The 20,490-nt window shown below is 45.6% G+C and overlaps 1 long non-coding RNA gene across 1 annotated transcript in view; it reads left to right on the top strand.

The window, feature by feature from the left end:
- The window catches only part of LOC129049838 (uncharacterized), a 49,578-nt gene extending 29,725 nt beyond the window's left edge, over positions 1-19,853 (top strand). Inside the window, exons 5-11 of the long non-coding RNA XR_008513214.1 lie at positions 225-344; positions 2,269-2,713; positions 3,745-4,156; positions 6,875-6,951; positions 8,039-8,198; positions 8,476-8,515; positions 18,500-19,853. This is a non-coding gene — a long non-coding RNA (uncharacterized LOC129049838). The remainder of the gene's footprint in view (positions 1-224; positions 345-2,268; positions 2,714-3,744; positions 4,157-6,874; positions 6,952-8,038; positions 8,199-8,475; positions 8,516-18,499) is intronic.
- Positions 19,854-20,490: the final 637 nt, after the last annotated feature.

Below are 20,490 nucleotides of genomic sequence, written 5' to 3'. Positions count from 1 at the left end.
ACAGAAGAAAGCTGCAGTCACTCCCATCTCTGTTCCCTGTGAAGATGTGATGTGGTCACTGCACTTAAGCGATACAGCCCCTTCTTGAAAGCCACACATAAGGACATTTCTAAAAGAAAGCATTTTGCACAGAGAATATTTGTAGTCAATAATGTCTAATAACTAGGATGTTCTTAGCTAGCACTTTCTCGAACATATGCAGTGACTTCTTGCCCTACCCCCAGGAGTGTTGCTGGTGATGGTGGAAGACCTGCCATCATGGCTGCAGTAGCCTTGCTGGAATGTTCTGGAAACAGCACCTTCTTTATTGGATAAAGTTTTCTGATGGCACCTTAGGCTGTGAGGTGAGACCGGGGCTCCCAGCTCACTCTAGAGAAGGCGAGGTGTACTTCAAAGGCTCCTTATAATCAGCAGACGGATCTTGGCACAGGCTATTGTCTCCTCTTACAGCTCCTGACTTTCAACAGGCCCTTGGCTTCCTCCTTCCCCAAGTCTCCACCTTTAGATAGCAAAGTAATCTCTCTATCTATCCCAAAGTCCTTTAGATAGTAAGTAATTCTCTACTTTGACTAGTTTTTACTCCAGCCACCCCCTGCCCTTACTCTTGTTTACTATAGTTGCCTAATTTTAGTATGAATTTTTCCCTACTTGCCACTCTGCCTTCTTTGGAGTTCAGCCTGCTACAAGGCCAGAAGTTCACCTTATTTGACGACATTCTGCTCCATAAATCTCAGAAACAAGTATCTCATAAGTACCTTTTTTTTCATGAGTTCCTACATAATTCTCATAACCATTACATTTTAGGTTTTTTTTTTCTGATTACCAACTTACCACATGCTTGTTGTAGAAAAATTGGAAAAACACAAAACATTCAAGAAAAAAATGAAAATCTCCTAGACATTCATAACCCTGAGAGAACCACCACTGATACATCAAGACCATTATTTTAAGCACTAATATTTTATCACGTTAAAACCATCATTTACTTAGCAGCCCTGATCGCACAAAGGTTATTTCCATTCTTTTTTTTTTTAAATCATAAACTCTCAGGGAACAGCTTTTTCTCACACTTGTATTTAAGAAAAGATCCATCTACGTATAGAAAAAAAATTGCAGCTGCAACCCCTGATCTGTCAGCAGGTTTGTGATTTTCCTTGTACCTAGTAGATTCTCTTTATAAAGAAAATGAGAGGAAAAAGAGGAAGGAAGAAAGGAAGAGAAGAAGTTGGGAAAGACAGAGATAGAGAGAGGACAGGAAGCAGGATGGATAAAGGCAGGAGAGATGAAAGCAAGCTGGTGATTCAGATCCCCAGCCCGAGGCAGATGGAAGTGGAGCGCGACCCCTCATCTGCTACCCCTTCACTGAGGGGTGCTGACCCTTGACAGCGGCTCTGACTCCAGATCCCCTCTCTGTAAAGTAGAAGAATAACATTTACATTACAGAGTTTTCGAGGGTATTGAATGAGATAATACAGCTCAAGTGCTTAGCAAGGTACCTGGGGCATAGTCAAAGGCTCTGTGAATATTAGCTGTGATTCTGGATGACCCACTGACCACAGGAAAGTCTGGAGAGGCTTTCTCTCTCTGCCCTCCACCTCCGCATAACCCCCTCCATGCTCTAAGAGTTGATGCCCAAGCCTGCAGGGGCAAGACAAAGTTCAGGGCACCCGACTCGTAGCACACATGTCTTCCAAACGTCCTGGGGTTCAGGTTCCTCCTCCTTAAAATGGGCGCACAGGGATATGGTCAAGGTAATTTGTACACTGGATGAATGAAGTCTTTTGGAGGCTGCAAAGCTCTGCAAACAGATGTCAGATATGGTGGAAAGCATGAGTGTGTGGGGATCTGACATCCCTGAGGTGCATGCCATGCAAGTGAGGAGGCCTTGCCCCTCTGAGAGCCTCACTTTTCTTCTCTGGAAACCGGGGGTTTTGTTACCTGCCTTGAGTCTATGAGAGAAGTAAGCACTCTGGGGGACTCCAGGCCTACAGCGGAGCTCAGGGCCCTGTGATCATTTCCTGTGCAGTCCCTGGGGCAGCCCATTCTCTTCCATAGTGCAGGATCACTTGCCAGAGCAGCTCAGGGGTTCATCTGCTCCACACAGTCCTAGTTCCAGAGACACAAGTCTTAGGCCTCTCTGATGGAGAGACCACAAATGAAGACCAACATCATTCCTGGAGCCTCCATAATCTGGGTAGATGGCAGATGATCCCTGGCAGTCTCTAGGGAGAGTCTGAAGCCTGTACTGAGCCTGTCTTTGGTCCGCAGGAGAGGAGTTGCGAGGATGGCTGCTTCTGCGCATGGAGGCCCTCCTCCCACTGTGCTCTGAGGAGGAAATCACCTTTCTTTTGAGGTGTAGTACTTTCAGTGCATAAGACTTGACAGGTTCACAGGGAAGCCTGTTGTCAGGGCCCAGGAGAGAAGGCAGTGGAGAAGACATCGCTGGCAGCTGCACAGACAGGGCCTTTGGGCAGGAATTGCCGGCCAGCTTAGGGGAGGTTGGTGTGGCCCACCATGCACAGGGCTGCTGGAAGCCAGATATGTCTGCCTGGGAATCCTTCCTTCTCCCTTCTGGGAGTGGGCAGGGGCAGGCAAGGAAGTGCTCTTCACAGAGGAAGATAGGACACAGATGGCAAGTGGTGGAGCTCCCAGGGACAGCCTGGCCTTGCCCAGCTGCAGACAAAGATACAGGGACCCTACAGGCTTAGCCCAGGTAAGCAGTAACCCTGGGGTGGAGTTGAAGGGCTGGACTGGGGTGGGATGGGGAGCCGCTGTTTTCTCAGCACTTGTTATGAAGCTTTCATCATGCTGCACACTTCAATACATTTTTAAAGGCGTAGTCCTTAGAAAATATTGCAAAGTGGATTTAAGCTCCTTTTAATCAGTGGAGAAACCAAGGCTCAGAAGAGTTCAGTAAGTCACCCAAGGTTACCAGCTGGTCAGTGGCGAATTGGAATTCAGATCTGGGGTTCCTGAGCCAGTGCCCTTGTGTCCCGTGTTGTGCTTTTCCAGAAGATCAGTGAGACCCGCACCTTAACAAGCTGCCAGCTCATCTTGCCCAGCCATGGCCTTCCTGGAGTCCCTCAGGAGCCTCCTGTCCCAGCTCTGCCCCATGCCAGGTGTCTGACCATGGACAGGTCCACCTGCCCCGGTGGCTCCCTTCTTAGTAACAGGATCCAAAGCTGCCAGTTTGTAAGGTTGTTGGAGTGCCCGAGGAAGAAAGCAGGGAGTGCTGGGCAGGGAACTGCAGAACCCTGATTAAAATGCACTTCCTCCTTCTCACCTATCAAGGTTTGGGCTCCCCAGTAAGCTGACTGAGAGATGATAGATAGTGTGTGGAGGTTCAGTAGGGACCACGGATCACCTGTGGAAGGGAGGAAGGGAGCAGAACTGGACAGAGGAAGAGTCCTGCTGAGATGCGGGCACCAGGACTGCTGAGTTGTCCCACCCTCACACCCCTGTGGCCAGCCTGTGGGTGGGAGTTAGCCCAATAAAGCTGTGACCTTGCTCAAAGCAGCCCTCTGAGGTGGAGGCAAATCTGCAAGGGCCCACAGTACTCCCAGAAGCTGGCACACTGAACAGACACCTGGGCAGGGTGGCCCAGGGTCAGCCGCAGCCTGGTCCCATGCTCTGCACCCAGCCCCTCTCCGGGTGGCCTTTGACTCCCTCCCTCTGATTTGGCTCTATTCCCCTCCCTGTTGGTTCGTCCCAACATGCTGCTTAGCTCTTGTCTTCTTCCCCCAGCTTCACAGCAGACTGTGCCTCCTGAGTTGCTCAGTGGAAACAGATGCTTCCTAAGACTTTCAGGCCATTTTCTTGGGACTTCTTCTCCCTCCACCCAGCATGTGTCTGGCCTGAGGTTACTGGGCCCCTTGGAGTTGCACCTGCACCCTGCCCCCATCCAGGCCTACCACCTGGCCAGCACCTCCAGCCCTACCACCTGGCCAGCACCTTCAGCCCTACCACCTGGCCAGCACCTTCAGCCCTACCACCTGGCCAGCACCTCCAGCCCTGGCCTCTTGTGCTCCACCTTCCTTGGCCTCCCTGCCAGCCTATGTCGCGACCATGCCCTCTACAGTCCCAGCATCCAGCATCTTCCCAGTGACACAAGGGCATCATCCCTGTTTAAATAAAGGAACGGAATGTGTTGGAAGGTGTGAGTACAATCACCCGATCCATGTTTTCCTTTAGCTGTAACAAAGACATACACGCCAATAGCAATTTCTTCTCCTTACATTCTCGGCGCCTTTTGCTCCAAAGGCAGTCACCTCCTCCCATGCGGACAGCCTCTGTGTAATTGGAAAGAATGGAGCTTCAGCTAAGCAGAGACATGGGAGCTAATGTTACTTGAAATGAAGAGCACTTAGAGCCCCACTTCCACAATGGTGCCCCGAGCAAGATACTGCTGAGGATGGCTAATAAGACCCAGCAGGGACAGAGGGGAGGGGCGCCTCCCTGGCAAGGGCTCCTCAGGTAGAAAACAAAGCCTGGGCCTTTTTCTTTGAGGCACCAGCCCAGCTCCAGGCTGTTGGGAGTTTTGTGCAGCCAAGAACTGCCCTCATAAGACAGCATCCCAGCTACAAGCTCTGTGCTGAGTCTCCTCAGCCACTCAGTTTGTTTGGCCATTATTTTCCTGGCCTGGCTCACACAAGACTGGCCTTCTCTTGGCTCTGACGATGGCCTGCTGTGTTCCTGACCCTTGAATCTCACTGCAGCAGCCTCCAGACAATCCCTGCCTCCCTGCCTTGAGGGCCCTCCTCATGGTTGGTGTTTTGTCCTGGCCTCCATGACAGGGAATTGGACATGCACAGCCAGTCTCCCCTCATCCTAACTGGCTCTGGAGGGTGGGCTTCACGAGCTCTCTGTTGCTTTCTCTCTTTACCTGATGCTGATCTTGACACTAGACTTTCACTAACAACTCCCTCAGTCTCCAGGTTTATCTTAGAGGGAGTGTGTTAGGTGTGAAGTTTGAGTGAATATGGCCTAGGAGAGAGGCTGAAGGAATGGCCAAAATCAGGTTTATTGCTTGGCCTTTGTGGCTTTATGTATATGATTATCTTCTGGTCCTAAGATTTTGTGACTCTGTTTTTCTGCCTAACTATGAAATTTCAAGTCATTAACATTGAGCATCCATTCTGGGATGGGATGGAAGGGTGGGGGGCAACTTTAACCTGCTGGAGTCCACCAAAAGATTTTGATGCTAACAGCTCCTAACACAAATGGAGGACATTGATTAAGCTAATAAGCTATTAAGTGGAGTGAGATTGGTCATGTCAGCTTAAATTCAACCTATTTCCTAGGATTGTAGGATGTTAACCATAGCCACGCACTTGTATTTGTCTGCTTACATTCCTTCTATGCAAAAATCTATAAAACTAATCCAACTGGCAAAGAAAGTTTTGTGCTAATAAGGTTGCTAATGGAGCTTAGGACTAGGATTTAAATAACTAACATTGAATGCAGAAAAGAAACATTTTAATTATTTAATAGGGCATGAAAAGGAATTCCAAAGTATTTCTACAGAAGCAATCCCAATGGGTATAATTTTGGTCCCCAAATTTTATTCTTATTCTTTGAAGATGATGGCCTGAACTTCTTATTTCATTGGATTAAAGGAATTGAAATTCTCAAGGGGAAGTGTTAGGAGGATGGGCTAATTTAGAGACCAGCAGGGGAGGCTGTATCCCAGCAAAGGGAGGCATTTAGGGGAAGATGAGGTGTCCCAAAGAAGAGATGGAAGAACTGAGATGTGGAAAAAACACGTCTTGGGACAACCCTTGGGTCCTTATAAATAATCATGATAATTTGCATCTCAGTCGTGTTTTATAATTTATAGTCTACTTCCTACATTTCTTCTCATCAGTTACTCATTAGAGCCCTCTCCAGAAGTTGTTATTATTCCTGTTTCACAGACAAGGAAACCGAGGCTCAGAAAAAAGATAGGTTATCTATGTAGTAAGCCCAAATTCTGCCCTACTCTGCTCCAGGATGTAGGAGACATCTGTGTCACACTTGGAGTTCTGGCCATGAGTACCATCCCTTCCATAGAGGCAGGCACCCAGAAAACTGGGGTGGGGGCAGAGAGAAGGCATCCTCCAGGGATGCTCCTGATCTTGGTACTCGTTTCCTGAGTCTTAGTGCATTGCTGTGTTGCTAGGTTGTTCAAAAAGTCAGCTTATTAATACTGAAGATGAGATACCCCCACAGTTGAGAAAGACCTGAGTCTAAGTCTAGAAGCAAAGGGTCACTGCTAAGGAGAATGTTCTCAAAGCAGGCGCAGGTGTCTTGTTAATTTCTAGGAACCTCGCCATTGTAATGCTCCCCTCTAACTGGCATCCCCTTCCCACTTGGCTCGCCCTGGTGAAGTTCTTGCCTGTGCATTTGCCACTTAGACTCTTAATTTAGTTTCCCCCACCTGCCCCACATGACCAAGTACTCTAATTCACTGAAGTCATCTCAGAAGAGGTTCTGTCTGGACTTCAGTGCCAAGTCATGGCCTTCACGTTTGAAAAGTTTGGCGGAAACCATGTTGATAGGAAATATGTCTGAACTCTTTTGAAGTTCAACATTTTAGAAGCAAAGCTCTCCCTTTCTGTATACTTTCTATCTATAGCTGGACAAACAGATCTTTAGGAAAGTTATTTTGTAAGTAACAAAGTCCCTTAGATAGCAAGTAATTCTTCAAAACCATTTTGATCAGTTGAAGTACATCCTATGTTGGATTGAATGTTTTGGAATGTACACCCAAGTTTATGAAGTTTAAAGTGCTTGAAAAAAATGCATTTTTGTTTCTGTTGAATCTTGAATGTTGGAATAATTTATGCAATGCCTGTTCTTATTGCACACCTAATGCTGCTATTTCTTCTGTGTGCAGCAAAAAAAAAAAGTATTCAGCAAGGAATTCCAAAATGTGTGTTCATCCACCTGTTACCATCACATCTAACTCTAGAGGTGAGTAAACTCAGTAAACTCCATGTCAATCAGTCTGGACTCTCCATTTAAGGAGGGGTTGAGTTTAGGAGGAAAAAAGACCCACTAAATATATGTGTAGATATAAAACAGATATTCGAGATGACTTAGCTGGTAGTTTTCAAAGCTAGGTTTTAAAAGCCATTTACCGAGACAATTTAGCAATTCACCAAAAGAGAGGTTTGGAATTGGAAAATCAAACACACAAAAGGTCATAGGCTCCAAGATGTGAAGATTATGTCATTTTACCTGAAATGTTCCCTGAAAAATTCATTTCAATGTGAAAATTATTTTGTGGTCTGTGTATATTTATACACGGGATAATGATGATTACAGGGAATTTAGTAATATCTTAAACCTGGGGTCACAATTCACATTACCTCTGAAGTGTAGAATCTCAAAAGATGGTTTTCCGTTTTGAAATGTATGGTGAATGCTTGTGCCAAGAAATAAGCACCAGCCCAAGGCTTATCACAGGTGTCTTCCCATGAGGCTCTGACTCTGTACATGGAATTCCTTCTCATCATTCTGGTAACTCTTCAGGGTGATGTTGATTATTTGGCACTAACACATACTGGTGCTGAATGACATTCAGGTTGACTAACCATTTAATTCCTTCTAGGTTGTTTTAAAAGGAGATTAAAATCCACTGCCTGTGGATGACCACCCGAAGCCTGTGTCCATGTGGCCCTCTGCAGACTCCTTTTTGACCTCAGCCCTCGCTACCCAACCCTGAGCCATGTGGAGCCTCCCGCTGGCCCCCCATGCACCTTGTGGCACTTCATGTGTCTGGCTCTGTTCTGGCTACTGGGCCCTCCCCTCTGCCTGCTGTTCTTCTCCTTGCCCATGGGCTGCACAGCTAGCTCACGCCACATACTTCCTTCCTGCAGTTTCCCAGCTGGAGTGAGTCCTTCTGCTCTCCCTGCCATCTTGTCCACACTTCTATTTTTCTAGCTTGTTTCTGTCTACCTGTTTCTGTTACCCCGTAGACTGTGTACTTCCTGAGGACAGTGACTGATGAAGGCATTTCTTGGTTTGTGTGTTTTCTGTCTTGTGTTCTTCTGTCCAGGGGAAACCACAGGCAGATATATTCAGCGAGTCCAGGAATGTGGAGTGAAATGACCACGGGACCACAAGCTCTCGGAGCATAGAATGGGGGCCTAATTTCAGAGTCAATACTGGGTTCTGATGCCTCCGATTTAATCCAAGATCTGAAGAGGAAGGAGTGTGTGAGTGATCAGGGCTGTAACCTTTAAGTTCCTGGGAGACCCCAAGTGTCTTGAGTAAGTTTGATGCCCAGCAATGGGGAAAGTGGGAACCCATGGATGAAACATAGGAAACGGTCAAGGTCACAGGTGCAGGGAGAGGGGTGCAGGGGGAAGAGAGAAATTTGATCGATTTTGCCCAGTGATACCTTTTTACCTGTGGTTTCCTCTATTCCATGGTGTGCAAACTGGAGTCCTCTGGTATTACAAAGATGTTTTTGGTATCTGTTTGTATTTTCAGTAAGTTGCTTCTGACTTCCATGGGTGTTTCCTTCCATTGGGTGAGTTCATTTTTTCATTCATTTATTTATTCATTCATTCATATATTCAACAAAGATATGCCAGACGCAGTTGCCAGGCTGCATGGGGGATATGGGGAGAAGGAGACGGGGACTTATCTTCATCCAGCCTCTGATCTTGTGGTTGAGACCAGCAAGGCAGCAGAAGGCAGGATAGAGAGCTGCAGGGGACAGAGGAGGACCAATCCACCCTGGGGAGGCTGGGGCCAGGGAAGACTTCCAGAAGAGATGACATTTGAAGTGAGTCTTAAACAAGCAAGATGAGGGTTAAATGGAAATGCTGGGGGAGGAGGGCCTTGCAGACAGAAAGAACTGCATGTAGGGGTATGTGAGGGAGTCTGACTGAACTTGAGGCTGCATCTGCAACAGCGGTGAACTGCTGGGCCGAGGGGCCGCAAGGCTTGAAGCAGGGGTGTCGGGATGAGATGTGTGTTTTAAAAAGGCCCCTCAGGCAGTTACATTGTGCAGGAAGATTCACTGCCTGTAGAATGAGAAGCAACTTTGTTCATGCTGAGACACTTCCCAATTGCACCTTGTGAAGCTGACGCCCTGTGGTTCTAATGGACCCCGTGAGCAGGTGTTACTGAACTCGTGGAGGTCTTGCAAACAGGACAGTCTGCACCTCCTGCCTGAAGGCGAGACAGGGAGTGGGTTAGAAATTTCCAAGCAGTGTTCCAGAAGCAGAAGCCACCAGCTCCTAGTGGGCATTTCTTATGTAGACATTGGCTTTGAGACTTGTGTAAGAAAACTGTATTTTTGCAGAGTTTAGGTTGACATGGGGAATCTGTCCTGAATCAGGACGTTCTTCATGTCCTCAAATAATGCTCCCAACTCCACCTCCCATAAGGGCTTTCAAAAGTCCGTGCACCATTGATTTCCAGCCACAGGGCTGTGTACACCTGGTGCCCACAGGCAGGGGACCTAGGACATCTGTGGAAGGGAAGAACTTTCTTTTAACTCAGCTAGTAGAGAATGGAAAAGGCTGCTCATGAGGACGTGGCTTGCACCCTTTGAGACCGTTGAGAGGCTGGGGGTGGGGGCAGACACCCACTTACGTGCACCGTGCATGGACACATATGAGAACTGTGCAGTGCGCACTTCTTCACAGAGGGGAATGGAGTAGACTCTGTAAAACATTTTTTTTTTTCAGATGGAGTCTCGCTCTGTTGCCCAGGCTGGAGTGCAGTGGTGCGATCTCGGCTCACTGCAACCTCTGCCTCCTGGGTTCAAGCTATTCTCCTGCCTCAGCCTCCCTAGTAGCTGGGACTACAGGCACATGCCACCACGCCTGGCTGATTTTTTGTAGTTTTAGTAGAGACAGGGTTTCACTGTGTAACCAGGATGGTCTCGATCTCCTGACCTCGTGATCCCCCTACCTTGGCCTCCCAAAGTGCTGGGATTACAGGTGTGAGTCACCGCACCCAGCTTATAAAATTTTTTTAAAGTTAAAAAGTAACACTGGATTGCAAAAATGAAAACAAAATAGAGAAACATATAGAAGGAAAAGTCTTTCATTATTTCTGTTTTCTACTCTTCCCTCTTCTACTCTTTGAGCTGCCCCTGTTTATATTTCTATACCCTTCTAGAAAGATCAACCTGGGAAACAGAGACTTGCAACCTGGGAAACAGAGATATTCAATTGGCATATATTTAGTAGGAATGAATAAGCATATTTATATATGCTTTAATTGCATGGATATATAGCTGCATATATATCATATCACATGCAATATAATGCATACACTTGCATTCATCAATGCATAGATGGATGCACATATATCAATGTATTTCAAGAGTATATATTTTATATTTTCCTTTAAATTGCTTTTCTCACTGTATGTATTTTAATTTATATTAGTTTTTTTTGCTTAATAACATAACAAATGTCTTTCTATGCCAATTTCCATGAAGCACTTTTTTTTTTTTTTGAGATGGAGTCTCACTCTGTTGCTCCCCTGGCTAGAGTGCATTGGTACGATCTCAGTTCATTGCAACCTCTGCCTCTCGGGTTCAAACAATTCTCCTGCCTCAGCCTCCTGAGTAGCTGAGATCACAGGCATGTACGACTACGTCCAGCTAATTTTTTGTATTTTTTGTAGAGATGTAGTTTTGCCATGTTGGCCAGGATGATCTTGAACTCCTGACCTCAGGTGATCCACCTGCCTCAGCCTCCCAAAGTGCTAGGATTATAGGCGTGAGCCCCTGCACCTGGCTTGAAGCACATTTTTTAATGGCAGCAAAAAAAAAAAAAAAATCCCATAGTTTAGATTTAATTAACTGATCCTACTTTTAAAATTTTTATATTTTACAAACATTGCTAAAAATATCATTGTATATACTAAGTTGCATATTATTTTAAATATACTAGTTTAAATGCATGAGTATTTACATATTACAAAATATACAATTTCTTGGTCAACAGTAAGAGTATGTTTTAAATTATTATAAAAAATCCCTTTTATTATAAAATATACAATTTCTTGGTCAACAGTATGTGTATGTTTGAAATTATTATAAAAAAGCCCTTTATTATAAAAATGGCCCTTTTAAAATGGTACCAGTTTTCACTTCAATAAAGTTTGTTAAGAAGTGCCTGCTTTCCAAAACTTTTGCCAATTGCATTTTAAAAAATTATTTGTTAATCAGAGGGTTGAAAATTGTACCACAACTTTTAAGTTTTCATTTCTCTGGTTAATAGCAGCCCTATTAATCTTTTTTATAAATTCATTGGCTATTTGTGTTTACCTTCCTTGCATTGACTGTACATAACTTTTGGACATTTTTTTCCTTTCTCATTTGCCCTTTTGTATTAACTTTATGAAGAGGCTTTATAATTTACTGAGTTACTAATGTAGTAAAATAATCTATTGAGAAAGTAACTTTTATGTTTCTTACCTGTAGGCACTCCTTAAAGAAATGATAGATATTTCCCCAAATCGTGTCTCCACCCTCAGGCTTCTCTTTCTACCAGGCATGGTGCCAGGTTTTGTTCTTGGTGTCCGGGCCCTCCCTAACCCCATGGCTGGGAGGGTTTTGTGAGTTGCAGGCCCAGGGAGGAGAACACACCAGGTGGCAGGCACCCTCCCTAAACGGGTCTTTGATTTCCATGCCTGGGCCCACTGAGGCAATTAAGCTGGATTTGTCTGATGGGGCAGGGGATCAAAGGTTGGATGTTTTGAAAACTGAAGAGGTAAAAAGCTCAACTTGAGAACGGGAAGGAAAATTCCCCTAGGACAGGAGTTACAGGCTCCTCAGAGGTAGGAACCTGATCTGGAGAGAAAACAGCCCCTCTGGCATGGAAGACCTTATTGTTGGGAGCCCTGAGCCCTTGGCCCTGTGGCCTGGGAGCCCCAGCTGTTGCTGGGACAGCAGGAGGAAGTCAATCAGAATTGCCTGTCCTAGAATTGAACCACGCAGGCTTGAGCCAGGAACTGGGCTGCAGCATTCATTCATCTTGGAGGGAGACCCAGGGTTGGGCCCCATTGCCCAGGACAGGTTCACGTGTGATAAAAATACCATGGAGGGGCCCATGGCTGACTCCTGGTAATGAGTCCACTGGCCATCTTGTTTTGAATTAAATACACAGAAAGGTGGCATTGGCATCACAGCAGAGCCTGGTGGAGAGGAAAATGGGCTCTGGAGCCAGGCAGCTGGGGTTGGGATCAGGTCCTTCTACCTACTTGAGCAATCTTGACCAAGTGACTTCTGTCTGTCTCTCAGTTTCCTCATCTGTTCAATGGGGATGACAACAGTGCTTGCCTCATGGACTACATGTAGCTAACTTTTGTAAAGCATGTATCAAGTGCTCTATGGGTGCTTACCATTAATAATATTGTGATCCTCATTAAGACATGCTGCAAACATGTTCTCCATTTTTTAACTTTGTTTATGGAGAATTCTGTCATCTAAAAGTGTAATGGTGGTAGTAGTTGTTTTGCTGAAGAATTTCTGTCTATGTCTGTGTGTGCTGCTATAACAAAATACCACAGACTGGATGGCTTAAACAACAGAAATTTATTTACCACAGTTCTGGAGGCTGATAAGTCTAAGATCAAGGTGCTGGCAGATTCGCTGTATGGTGAGGGCCTGGTCTCCGTCTCTGCTTTCAAGATGGTGCCTTGAATGCTGAGTCTTTCGGAGGGAACGAACACTGTGTGCTCACACGGCAGAAGTCAGAAGGGTGAAAGAGTTGAATACTGCTTGGAGCCTCTATTAGTCTGTTCTCATGCTGCTGATGAAGACATGCCAGAGACAGGGTAATTTCTAAAGAAAAAGAGGTTTAATGGACTCACAGTTCCACGTGGCTGAGGAAGCCTGGCAATCATGAGACTTATTCACTACCATGAGAACAGTATGGGGGAACCACCCCATGAATCAATTATCTCCCACCCCACCAATCCCCCCCATGACATGTGGGAATTATGGGAGCTACAATCCAAGATGAGATTTGGGTGGAGACACAGCCAGACCATATCAGAGCCTTTTTGATAAGGGCCTTAATCCTACTCAGGAGTGCAGGAGCCCTCATTACCCAATCACCTCTTAGAGCCACTTTATAGGCCGGGTGCAGTGGCTCCTGCCTGTAATCTCACCACTTTGGAAGGCTGAGGCAGGTGGATCACAGGGTCAGGAGTTCGAAACAAGACTGGCCAATATGGTGAAACCCTGTCTCTACGAAAAATACAAAAATTAGCCAGGCAACTACTCAGGAGGCTGAGGTAGAAGAATCACTTGAACCTGGGAGGTGGAGGTTGCAGTGAGCCGAGATTATGCCACTGCACTCCAGCCTGGGCAACAGAGCAAGACTCCATCTCAAAAAAAAAAAAAAAAAGCCCCTGTATTAGTTCATTTTCACACTGCTGTAAAGAAATAAGGAGAAAAAGGTTTAATGAACTCACAGTTACACATGGATGATGAGTCCTCAGGAAACCTACAGTCATGGTGGAAGGGGAAAGAGGAAAGCCATGTCTTACATGGTGTCAGGCAAGATAACCTGTGCAGGGCAACTGCCCTTTATAAGACCATCAGATCTTGTGAGACTTATTTACTATCATGAGAACAGCATGAGAAAAACCTGCCCCCATGATGCAATTACCTCCCACCGTGTTCCTCCCATGACACATGGGGATTGTGGGAGCTACATTTCAAGATGAGATTTGGGTGGGGACATAGCCAAACCACATCAGCCTCCACCTCTTAATAACATCACATTGGCCATTAAGTTTCAACATCTGAATTTTGGAGGGGACATATTCAAACCATTTTTATGGCAGGGCAAGCTACGCCTCCCATTATTCTTTATTTAAAATATTGTCTTTGCCAGTTCATGTACATTTTCTTTTCTGAAGGAGTTCAGCACTATCTTGTCAATTTCCATAAAAGATTCTTTCGCGATTTTGATTGGCGTTGCATTGTTTTTGTAGTCTAAATTGAAGAGACTCAACATCTCTATACCATTCAGTCCACTCATCCATGGCATTGTGTCCACTGTGTCTCTTCATTCATTCATGTCTTTTTTTTTTTTTTTTGGAAAAATCTAGACATCTCTAGCTTTCAACATATAAGTCTTGGACATTTCACATTAGTTTTAGTCCTAGATTTTTTATATGTTGTTTTTGATAGTGTGAATGGAAATTTTTTCCATTACATTATTTTGCAATCTATAGTAATATAAAATTAAATAATTTCTAAGCTTATACTTTTTATGATATGGTGACTCTGGTACTGAGATAATAGTAATAGTAATGATAAATCATAATAACAACCTATTATCAAATGCCTACTAAGTGTCATGTACCGTGGTAGAGATTTCTATCATTTTATCATATAACATTATATATAATAATATATAATATGCATATATATTACAGATTGAGCAATCCCAGTCTGAAAACCTGAAATCTGAAATGCTCCAAAATCTGAAAAATGATGCTCAAATAGAATGCAAATTAAAGCATTTTGGATTTCAGATTTCTGGATCAGGGATGCTAAGCAAGCACTGCAAGTGTTCCCAAATCTGGGAAGATCCATTATCTGAAACACTCTGGTCCCAAGAATTTTGGATAGGGGATACTCAACCTGTATTAGATTTTATTTCATATATTATTTATAAATAGCATATTTATATGTAATATATTATAATGCATTAGATATGTTAGTATATCTTGTTTAATCATATAAAAAATGCTATAAAGTTGGTATAGTCACCTTGCTTATGCTACATAATATAGGAAGCTAAGGCTCACAAAGCCAATGTGGCTGGCATATACCACAGGTATGTCTGATGCTGGACATAGCCTTATCCCACTGTCTGTGCCTCCCAGGTGAGAAGCTCTATTAAAGGCAGATGTTTTATTAGAACTTATATAACGACTATAATCAGTAATTATATTCCCTAATTTTCAGAAATTACCAGAATTGTAATGAATCTTCAGGTTCATCCAGTCCAACTTCTTTGGCTGGGGCTTGCCCCTCCTTGGTAGTGTCTGTCATGAGATAGTGCAGGCACTGCACACACACCTCCATTAATGGGGGGCTCGTCACCTCACATGCTGCCCGCAGAGTCTTTGAATGCCTATGACTGTCTGAACATTCCTCCTTGGGTTGATTAAAACCCATCTCCTGGCCGGGCATGGTGGCTCACGCCTGTAATCCCAGCACTTTGGGAGGCCGAGATGGGCGGATCACGAGGTCAGGAGATTGAGACCACCCTGGCTAACATGGTGAAACCCCGTCTCTACTAAACATACAAAAAATTAACCGGGCGTGATGGTGGGCACCTGCAGTCCCAGGTACTCGGGAGGCTGAGGCAGGAAAATGGAGTGAACCCGGGAGGCGGAGATTGCAGTGAGCCGAGATCACGCCACTGCACTCCAGCCTGGGCAACAGAGTGAGACTCCGTCTCAAACAAAACAAAACAAAACAAAACAAAACAAAAAAACAAAAACAAAAAACCGTGTCTCTCTGATTTTCACTCCCTGCCATGGGGTCCCATTGCTCCCTGAACCCACTAATTTTAGCTGGCATGTGTTCAATAGAATATTTCTGTGGAGGCTTTGAGCTGAATAAGGACAAAGGCTGTTTGTCTTCTATTTTCCACTGAATCCCCAGTGCCGCTCTTCACCCTTGACATGGACAAAGTCCTCAATAAATATTTGGTGAATGAGTTGATAAATTGGCTTCATTGACTTATCCAGAGCAAGCTTGTTCCCACCTCCTCATGGAGCTTTCTCCTAAGAAGAGCACTGAAGAATACCCTTCTAAGCACATTTCTTTGGACATGGTGCAGGTTACTACTGTCCCTATTACAGTATGGTGTCTTGGGCCACTCCATTTCTCTAGCTTTCACCTGAGTGGACCAAGGACAGGATCATCTAATGCTCACTGCCGACACACTGGATTCCATGTCTCTCTGACAATGACAATATTTTTCAGCTTTCTTCACTACAATCTCTGGCCTCCATGTAGTATTTATTTTACTTTATTCCAAGTGATATAAATATCACTAGCCTTGTACCCTTGGGGCTAGGGCTAGTGACCTTCCTTCCCAAATGCACAGAGCCTGACTCATCAGGAAACTTGTAGACTGCACAGGGCAATACCTAACGGTCTGTTTCAGTTTTATGCATGTTTTAGAGATATATGTTCTTGGGAGAGCTGGCTGACCATTTCTCCACTCAGATTTCTCCACGCAGCAGGACCATGATAGTCCCTAGAAATAATACTAATGAGACAGGAGGCATTGCTGCTGCTGAGTTTTGGCTCCCTGTTCTCTGTGGGATGTGAAGCTGACTGGAGCTGGTTGGGTCAGGCAGCTGTGGAGGGCTGGGCTCCCAGACATAGCAGAACAATGAGGGCCAGTGGAGGAGGCCGAGCCAGGGCTGAGAGGGACACTCGTGCCCCTGTCTTCATTTGGCTCCAAACCCCCAGGACAAAGCAAACATTGTGCAGAGGTCAGGCCGCTCTGGATGAAAGGCCCTGCCTTGTACAGTGGGAAAGAGCCCCCAGGGAGGGAATGTGTATGGGGTGGGGGATGGGGGTAGAGGGCACAGGAGACGAGCAACTAGAGAGGCCGCGCTGACACCGTGAATGGAGGCGGGACACAGAGAACAGGGGACAGAGGAAAAAGGGAGAGGCCGCAGCCCAGGCAAAGGGACACAGAGGAGGGGCAGGGAGGAGAGGGAAGGAGGGGGGAAAAAGGTGACGGATAAAAGGCAGAGAGAACACAGCCTGGGAAAGCGGGGTGAAAAAGAAGAAGAAGAAGGAGCCCGCAGGACTTTGGAAGGGAGAGGGAAGGGGATGGAGAAGGGGGCCTGAGGGCTGGGTGGCACTGCAGGGACCCCATGGGAATTGTGTCGCCCTGGGCTGTTGCTGCTGCTGCCTTCCTAGGCCCGGCTCCTCACTGAGCCCATGTGGGGTGTGTGGAGGGGCTGCGATCCGGGCCCCAGGGGAGCCGCTGGCAGGGAGGACCAGCCACTGTCCCGGTCCTCCTGGCCCTCAGATGGCCTCCGGGATGGGCGTGGGAGGCCAGGACCAAGGACGGCTACCACCAAAAGAGAAGCAGAGATCTGCTTGAAGTTGCAGGGCTGGCTGGGTCTGAAAGGTTGACTGGAGGTAGCCGAGCACACAGGAGAAGAGCTGCCAGTGCCTCCCACGGCGCCCAGGAGGGTGGGACCAGCGCCCCCGCCCTGTTCCCCCAGGCCAAGCTGGGCATGCGCACCTGCACATCCACCTGCGCTGGGCCACCTAAACTTGGAGGGAACGACCACAGCTCCGCGTGCCCGGCCCAGCTTAGTGCTTTTTACACATGGCATCTTTAATGCTCTGTGGTTGGGATTAGCCTCTCCATTAAAAAAAATGAGAGAACAGGTGTGTTCAGTTGATCTAGAAAGCAAAGCATTAAGTGAATGCTGAAAGTGCCCGTTGATTATCTGATAGAAGCAGGATGTCCTGTTAAGAATTTGCGACTCCATATCAGTTGATCTGGATTTTAATGTTCCTTGAGACCTTGGCCAAGACATTTAGCCTCTACTAGCCCCAGTTTTATCACCTGTAAATTGAGGGGAATATTCTCTGTAGTGGAGAGCCCTTCTTTGGATGACGTGAAATTACTTGGGAGGCCGTAGAAGCACTGTCTTCCCATGAGAGAAGATGTCTGCTATTTGCCTGTGCTCCCAGTCTCTACTCCTGGCCTTTCTGTTTATTGTATTGGAGTTTCCCAGGTAGGGCTTTATTTTTAATTACCAATACATTTTCTAACGGTATAATTGAGGGCATCTTGCCTATGAAACACTGTGAACTCCACTCCTAGATCTGTTATTTTGTACTGTGTGGTCCTGCATGGGACACAGCTCTGGATCTCTTTCTTCATCTGTTTAAAATAGCATTGCTGGCCAGGTGCGGTGGCTCATGCCTAAATTCCAGCACTTTGGGAGGTGGAGGCCAGTGGATGGCTTGAGCCCAAGGGTTTGAGACCAGCCTGGGCAAAATGGCAAAACTCTGTCTCTACGAAAACTACAAAAATTAGCTGGGCTTGGTGGCAAGTGTTTGTGGTCCCAGCTACTCAGGAGGCTGAGGCTGGAGACCACCTGAGTCCAGGAAGGTCGAGGCTGCATGAGCTGAGATTGTGCCACTGCACTCCAGCCTGCACAACATGAGAGACCCTGTCTGAAAAAAACCAAAAATAAATAAATAATAGGATAGTGCTTCTAACACCGACTGCCCTAAAGTGGTGTTTTGAGATTGAATTGCTGACATGAATGTGAATGCGTTTTGTCCACTGGAAATGGAGGAGCAACTGGGAGGTAGATCCAATCCCCGGGAGAGCTGGCCCATAGTGGGTTCCTAGTTTTTCCTAAAACAGTAAATGAATGATTCTGAGAGAGATGAACTACTCCCTTCTGGAGTTTCTTGGACAATAAGGTAGCATCTCTCTCTTTCTTGCCTTTTCTCTTTCTCTCTCTCTAGGCCTGGTGTGTTTATGACATTTCCAACATAACATAGGAAGACTGACCAAGGTTAGTGAGAGCAGCTCCCCACAGCTGAAATCTGGATATCGCACATAGCTGACTGCTGAACAGCAGAAACCAGTGTCCTGCCAAGTCCTCCGTGGTGCTCTGGACCCAGAGCCAGAAATCTGCTCACCTCCAGCGTCTTAAGACACTGAAATGAGAACCTGCATAGCTTGGAAAACCAGCACATAAAACCAGGCTCTGTGTTCCCCACCCTCTCCACTTATTTAGCCATGTCAGCTCTCAGGCAACTGGAAAACATGAAAAAGGCCTCAGGATGCCTCCTGGAATATGTTCTACATTAACTCACAGCTGGTAGCAGTTACAGCAAAATTAGAAAACATCGAAGCAAAATTGTCCTTTCTTTCAAGTTAAAACTCTTCGAATTCAAGGTTGTGAGCAGTTGGGGTGGTGGGGGTGGGTGGCTGGGATTGAGAGAAAGCGGGGGAAGCTGTGACCTCAACCTTCCAATCATGCTGTGCTCCTGGCTGGGTGATTCCCACTCAAAAATAGACATATATTCTAAACTCTGACCACATCTCAGTCTCTCCCCAAGAGGAGATTCAATAGAGAAGATGCTTTGGGACCCCTGAAATTCACAGAGTTCTAATAAATAACCCAGATCAATTTCACCGAGGGTGAAAATGTTTCATATCCCTTCATCCTTCTATTTATTTATTTTTAATTAATCTTTTAATTGAGAGAATTTCAGATTCATAAGCAGTTGTGCGGAATAATACAGAAGGATCTGGGGTAGACGTTACCCAGTTTCCCATGATGGCAGGGTTTTGCAACACCATCCCATGATATCATAACCAGATTATGGACCTTGATGCAGTCCACTAGTCTTACTCACATTTCCCCAGTGTGACTTTTAGTTATGCTTGTGTACATTTCGTTCAGCTCGTTCTTACATAATTTTATTACATGCCGTAGATTTATGTATGCACCACGTCAGTCAAGATACTAGAGTGCCATCACCACAAGGATCCCACATGTTAACCTTTAATAACTACATCATGCCCATCTCCCTTCTTCTCCCATCTCCCCATCACTAAACCCTGGCAATCACTAATTGATTTTCCATGTCTATAACTTTGCCATCTCAAGAACACTATATAAATATAATCATATTGTATGCAATTTTTAGGTTTTGACTTTTTTCCACTCAATTCCTTTGAGATTCATTCACACTACTGCCTGAAATAGTAGTTGATTTCTCTTTATTTCTCAGCAGTATTTCATGGTATGAATGTATCAGAGTTTATTTAACCATTTACCTATTGAAGGACTTCTGAATTGTTTCCAGTTTGGGGATATTGTGAATAAAACTGCTGTGAATATTCATGTCCAAGTTTTTGTGTTAATGTACATTTTCATTCCTAATTATTTTTGCACTGAAGGTTGAGGTTGTGCTTAGTGGGAAGGAATTAAGGCTGAGGACATGGGTCAAGGACTGCAGTCGACCAATTGAGGGGTCAAAGGGAAACTTGGAAAATGAGGCTAACCATTCTCCCTTTAAAGTTGTTTAGTGAATGGAAGTAAAGATTGCATATAAAATGTTCTAAGTTAGAGGCCTATAGAAATGTACATTAGTGCCTGGTGCAGTGGCTCACACCTATAATCCCAGCACATTGGGAGGCCAAGGTGGGTGGATCGTATGAGCCCAGGAGTTCGAGACTAGCCTGGGCAACATGGTGAAACCCCATCTCTACAAAAAATACAAAACTTAGCCAGTTTTGATAGAGTGCACCTGTAGTCCAGACTACTTGGGAGGCTGAGATGGGAGGACCATCTGAACCTGAGGAGGTCAAGGCTCTAGTGAGCCCACTATACTCCAGCCTGGGTGACAGAGTGAGATCCTATCTCAAAGAATGTACATTAGCACTACTATTGCATTTCTTTATTGTTTAACTTTTATTTTAGGTTTGGGGGTACATGTTCAGG

The sequence above is a fragment of the Pongo abelii genome, chromosome 15, assembly GCF_028885655.2.
Source record: "Pongo abelii isolate AG06213 chromosome 15, NHGRI_mPonAbe1-v2.0_pri, whole genome shotgun sequence".
Lineage (NCBI taxonomy): Eukaryota > Metazoa > Chordata > Mammalia > Primates > Hominidae > Pongo > Pongo abelii.
Note: the sequence above shows the minus strand (reverse complement) of the source record. Positions and strands in the feature narration are given on the sequence as shown.